The sequence below is a fragment of the Oncorhynchus mykiss genome, chromosome 21 (genome assembly GCF_013265735.2).
Source record: "Oncorhynchus mykiss isolate Arlee chromosome 21, USDA_OmykA_1.1, whole genome shotgun sequence".
Lineage (NCBI taxonomy): Eukaryota > Metazoa > Chordata > Actinopteri > Salmoniformes > Salmonidae > Oncorhynchus > Oncorhynchus mykiss.
The window spans coordinates 57,488,890-57,494,889 of record NC_048585.1 but is presented as its reverse complement, the minus strand read 5'-3'; the positions used below and the strand labels follow the sequence as shown (position 1 = coordinate 57,494,889).

The 6,000-nt window shown below is 42.8% G+C and overlaps 1 protein-coding gene across 1 annotated transcript in view; it reads left to right on the top strand.

The window, feature by feature from the left end:
• zmp:0000000660 (arf-GAP with Rho-GAP domain, ANK repeat and PH domain-containing protein 2-like) overlaps positions 1-6,000 on the top strand; it is a 257,277-nt gene that overhangs the window by 41,895 nt on the left and 209,382 nt on the right. The window lies entirely within an intron of this gene.

Sequence of the window (6,000 nt, the reverse complement as noted above, 5' to 3'; positions counted from 1 at the left end):
CTGTGGGGTTATTTCTGTAATTATTGCATCTGACTTTTCCTAAATATTCAGGATTCCCACACGTTTCTGGTTGCAGGGAAGAAAGAAGAAGGAAAAACACCCTTGGAGTCTACCAATGCATTATGGGAAACTTTTATCAACTTTACACAACTTTTCCTACTTTCACTCCTTCCATCTCTCTCATCCCCCTCTGTCATCATCACCCCCTACCTAGTTCTAAGGCTCTCCAATGTTCCCAGACTAAAGTAATCACCACCCTATGGTCTCCAGGCTGTGTGATATCATCAGTGGCGTGGGAGAGTTGAGAGAGTGGCGTTCTCAACTTCTCACTCCGCCTCCCCCGAGGGTTTCCCTAGACGACGATAAGTGTCAATCACCTCCTTTCGTCAGATTTCGTCAACCTCTGACTCTCAGACATATAGGAGCCTCCAGGGGCCGAACGGGGCCCTCAACAGAACCCTTGGGGGGCGATCTTATGTCACATGTGAACCTGTCTGTCAGTTTTTGAAAGCGCTAGCCCCAAAGCTAGGATTTGGTGTGTGTGTGTGTGTGTGTGTGTGTGTGTGTGTGTGTGTGTGTGTGTGTGTGTGTGTGTGTTGAGGCAAAGGGGATGAGTGATCCGTCTGGCTGTCTGTGTGTTACTGCAAAGCCCCTTAATGCATAAATCTCTCTCTCTCTTCCTAACACCTCACTGCTCTTTATCTGAGCGTTTGTTTTTTCACTGTTTTTAGAATATATAAATGTACATGGTATACAGTCTATTTATTAATAAATATATCAATGTTCATGGTATACAGTCTATTTATTAATACATATAGTGCCTTGCAAAAGTATTCGGCCCCCTTGAACTTTGCGACCTTTTGCCACATTTCAGGCTTCAAACATAAAGATATAAAACTGTATTTTTTTGTGAAGAATCAACAACAAGTGGAACACAATCATGAAGTGGAACGACATTTATTGGATATTTCAAACTTTTTTAACAATTCAAAAACTTAAAAATTGGGCGTGCAAAATTATTCAGCCCCTTTACTTTCAGTGCAGCAAACTCTCTCCAGAAGTTCAGTGAGGATCTCTGAATGATCCAATGTTGACCTAAATGACTAATGATGATAAATACAATCCACCTGTGTGTAATCAAGTCTCCGTATAAATGCACCTGCACTGTGATAGTCTCAGAGGTCCGTTAAAAGCGCAGAGAGCATCATGAAGAACAAGGAACACACCAGGCAGGTCCGAGATACTGTTGTGAAGAAGTTTAAAGCCGGATTTGGATACAAAAATATTTCCCGAGCTTTAAACATCCCAAGGAGCACTGTGCAAGCGATAATATTGAATTGGAAGGAGTATCAGACCACTGCAAATCTACCAAGACCTGGCCGTCCCTCTAAACTTTCAGCTCATACAAGGAGAAGACTGATCAGAGATGCAGCCAAGAGGCCCATGATCACTCTGGATGAACTGCAGAGATCTACAGCTGAGGTGGGAGACTCTGTCCATAGGACAACAATCAGTCGTATATTGCACATATCTGGCCTTTATGGAAGAGTTGCAAGAAGAAAGCCATTTCTTAAAGATATCCATAAAAAGTGTTGTTTAAAGTTTGCCACAAGCCACCTGGGAGACACACCAAACATGTGGAAGAAGGTGCTCTGGTCAGATGAAACCAAAATGGAACTTTTTGGCAATAATGCAAAACGTTATGTTTGGCGTAAAAGCAACACAGCTCATCACCCTGAACACACCATCCCCACTGTCAAACATGGTGGTGGCAGCATCATGGTTTGGGCCTGCTTTTCTTCAGCAGGGACAGGGAAGATGGTTAAAATTGATGGGAAGATGGATGGAGCCAAATACAGGACCATTCTGGAAGAAAACCTGATGGAGTTTGCAAAAGACCTGAGACTGGGACGGAGATTTGTCTTCCAACAAGACAATGATCCAAAACATAAAGCAAAATCTACAATGGAATGGTTCAAAAATAAACATATCCAGGTGTTAGAATGGCCAAGTCAAAGTCCAGACCTGAATCCAATCGAGAATCTGTGGAAAGAACTGAAAACTGCTGTTCACAAATGCTCTCCATCCAACCTCACTGAGCTCAAGCTGTTTTGCAAGGAGGAATGGGAAAAAATGTCAGTCCCTCGATGTGCAAAACTGATAGAGACATACCCCAAGCGACTTACAGCTGTAATCGCAGCAAAAGGTGGCGCTACAAAGTATTAACTTAAGGGGGCTGAATAATTTTGCACGTCCAACTTTTCAGTTTTTGATTTGTTAAAAAAGTTTGAAATATCCAATAAATGTCGTTCCACTTCATGATTGTGTCCCACTTGTTGTTGATTCTTCACAAAAAATTACAGTTTTATATCTTTATGTTTGAAGCCTGAAATGTGGCAAAAGGTCGCAAAGTTCAAGGGGGCCGAATACTTTTGCAAGGCACTGTATATCAATGTTCATGGTATACAGTCTATTTATTAATACATATATCAATGTTCATGGTATACAGTCTATTTATTAATAAATATATACATTTTCATGGTATACAGTCTATTTATTAATAAATATATACATTTTCATGTTATACAGTCTATTTATTAATAAATATATACATTTTCATGGTATACAGTCTATATATTTATAAATATATCAATGTATGTGGTATACAGCCTATTTATGAAGTAGTGTTACTCCCTCTTTTTCAAAAAAAATATTTACACCTTTTACAACATTTGTTTGTTTATTTTATATAATTAACAGAATCACATTTAAGACCTAAAAGTGAAGTCATGGCTAATGAAGTTCCAGCATCTAATTTTCTTATTGTTGTCAAGGGAAATTTCCACACAGTTCCATCGTATCACCAGTTGGTGTCACTATTACTCCACTGATATGTTCCAGGGTGTTGGTTGGTTGGTCTGAAGCACCAGATTGACAATGAGTGTTTGCTGTAGGAGCTTTTCTGTCCAGCCACATGCACACTCTGTCATTGAAGGCTTTCAGGTCCGTAGTAGAGGTGTGTTAATTGCTTTCCTGAAGCATGTGACAAATTCTGACACACACACTATGATTCACACATACACTCCTTAACATAAATACATATGCACATGACAACATGTCACTCCCGTTATCCAAACAATACACGGCTTGAAAAGTGTAGAAGGGTAAGAACAAGAACAAGTGAGAGAACAACACAGGAAAGAGAAGACCAAGTGAGAGAACAACACAGGAAAGGAAAGAGAAGAACAAGTGAGAGAACAACACAGGAAAGGAAAGAGAAGACCAAGTGAGAGAACAACACAGGAAAGGAAAGAGAAGACCAAGTGAGAGAACAACACAGGAAAGGAAAGAGAAGACCAAGTGAGAGAACAACACAGGAAAGGAAAGAGAAGACCAAGTGAGAGAACAACACAGGAAAGAGAAGAACAAGTGAGAGAACAACACAGGAAAGAGAAGAACAAGTGAGAGAACAACACAGGAAAGAGAAGAGAAGGATGAGTGAGATAACAACACAGGAAAGAGAAGAGAAGGATGAGTGAGAGAACAACACAGGAAAGAGAAGAACAAGTGAGATAACAACACAGGAAAGAGAAGAACAAGTGAGAGAGTAACATGGGAAAGAGAAGAACAAGTGAGAGAACAACATGGGAAAGAGAAGAACAAGTGAGAACAACATGGGAAAGAAGAACAAGTGAGAGAACAACACAGGAAAGAGAAGAGAAGGATGAGTGAGATAACAACACAGGAAAGAGAAGAACAAGTGAGAACAACACAGGAAAGAGAAGAGAAGGATGAGTGAAAGAACAACATGGGAAAGGAAAGAGAAGGATGAGTGAAAGAACAACACAGGAAAGAGAAGAGAAGGATGAGTGAAAGAACAACATGGGAAAGGAAAGAGAAGGATGAGTGAGATAACAACATGGGAAAGGAAAGAGAAGGATGAGTGAGATAACAACACAGGAAAGGAAAGCGAAGGATGAGTGAGATAACAACATGGGAAAGGAAAGAGAAGGATGAGTGGAGCAGATAGTGGAGGAAGATCGAAGCGAGGGAGCGAGAGACAGAGGAGTGCAGGAGAGATGGAGCGAGTTGTAATGTATAAGGTGTGTCCGTTATCTTGACTGAGAGAGAGGAAGGCCTTGTTTCTTCCAAGGCATTCCTCTGGGCCTAGCTGTCAAAACACACTGTATCTGCTCACTGTTTTGACCACAACTTCTGTTGATCTCTGAATCAACAGCCCCTTCCTCCCTCCGTCACTCCATCATAGTATTTACAGATGACGCTGAACGTCCTCTTCCACATGACCCAAAAACCGTCATTATAACAATGAATTTCATCTATATCACATTACACCTAATGCCGCTTAGTGCTGATAATTGAGTCGTTCGTTCCCATTTGCGTTTATATTCCCATCTCCCCATACTCCATCTAAATGGAGACGGAAAGAGCGAGAGAGAGAGAGAGAGAGAATCGGAGCAAAAGTGAGAGACACAGAGAGGAGGGGAGAACCAGAGAGAAGTGGAGGTAAAGAGAGCGAGAGAGAGAGAGAGAGAGAATCGGAGCAAAAGTGAGAGACACAGAGAGGAGGGGAGAACCAGAGAGAAGTGGAGGTAAAGAGAGCGAGAGAGAGAGAGAGAGAGAATCGGAGCAAAAGTGAGAGACACAGAGAGGAGGGGAGAACCAGAGAGAAGTGGAGGTAAAGAGAGCGAGAGAGAGAGAGAGAGAGAATCGGAGCAAAAGTGAGAGACACAGAGAGGAGGGGAGAACCAGAGAGAAGTAGAGGTAAAGAGAGCGAGAGAGAGAGAGAGAGAGAATCGGAGCAAAAGTGAGAGACACAGAGAGGAGGGGAGAACCAGAGAGAAGTGGAGGTAAAGAGAGCTTTATTAAAAGTTCAAAGTTCACAGCCCTATGGTGACTCAGTGCTACTATACTAAAGGAGAGGTGCTCCGTGTCAGTAATTTGGCTGTTAAAATCCCACCTTCATTTTCGTTCTGCGACCAATCTTCTGGTAGGGCTGCAGGTACACTACACGGACAAAAGTGTGTGGACACCCCTTCAAATGAGTGGATTCAACTATTTCAGTCACACCCGCAGCTGACAGGAGTATAAAATTGTGCACTCAGCCCTGCAATCTCCTTAGAAAAACATTGGCAGTAGAATGGTCCGTATGGAAGAGCTCAGTGACTTTCAACGTGGCACCGTCACATGATGCCGCCTTCCCAACAATTCAGTTTGTCAAGTTTCTGCCCTGCTAGAGCTAGCCTGGTCAGCTGTCAGTGCTGTTATTGTGACGTGGAAATGTCTAGGAGCAACAACGGCTCAATCGTGAAGTGGTAGGCCACAAAAGCTCACTGAACGGGACTGCATCTTGGCCATGTTCTGTTATAATCTCCACCCGGCACAGCCAGAAGAGGACTGGCCACTCCACATAGCCTGGTTCCTCTTAAGGTTTCTTCCTAGGTTTTGGCCTTTCTATGGAGTTTTTCCTAGCCACCATGCTTCTACATCTGCATTGCTTGCTGTTTGGGGTTTTAGGCTGGGTTTCTGTACAGCACTTTGAGATATCAGCTGATGTAAGAAGGGCTATATAAATACATTTGATTTGCTCGCTCTTTCTCACTGTCTCTCTTTCTCTCTCTCAAATGTGTCTACCTCACTCTCTCCAGAAAGGAGGAGTCCCTGACTAATTCTTTATTGGGCTGTATGTGATAGGATCCAGAAATAGGGTTGTATGTCAGGTCACTAACTAAATTAAAAAAATGTCCTGAGGGAGTGAATGAGGTTTCTGGTCACCCCTCCAACTCATTCTATCCCTTCTCCCCACACATAAACGCATGCATGCCCCCACCCACCCGCCCTCCCTGCACACACACACTACAATACAATACAGTTTCAGGTCAGATAATCAGATTCAGGTCAACTCTTTTGGGGGGGGGGGGGGGGGGGGGGGGGGGGTGAGAGAGATACACACAGAGAGAGTGAGAGTGAGAGAGTGAGAGA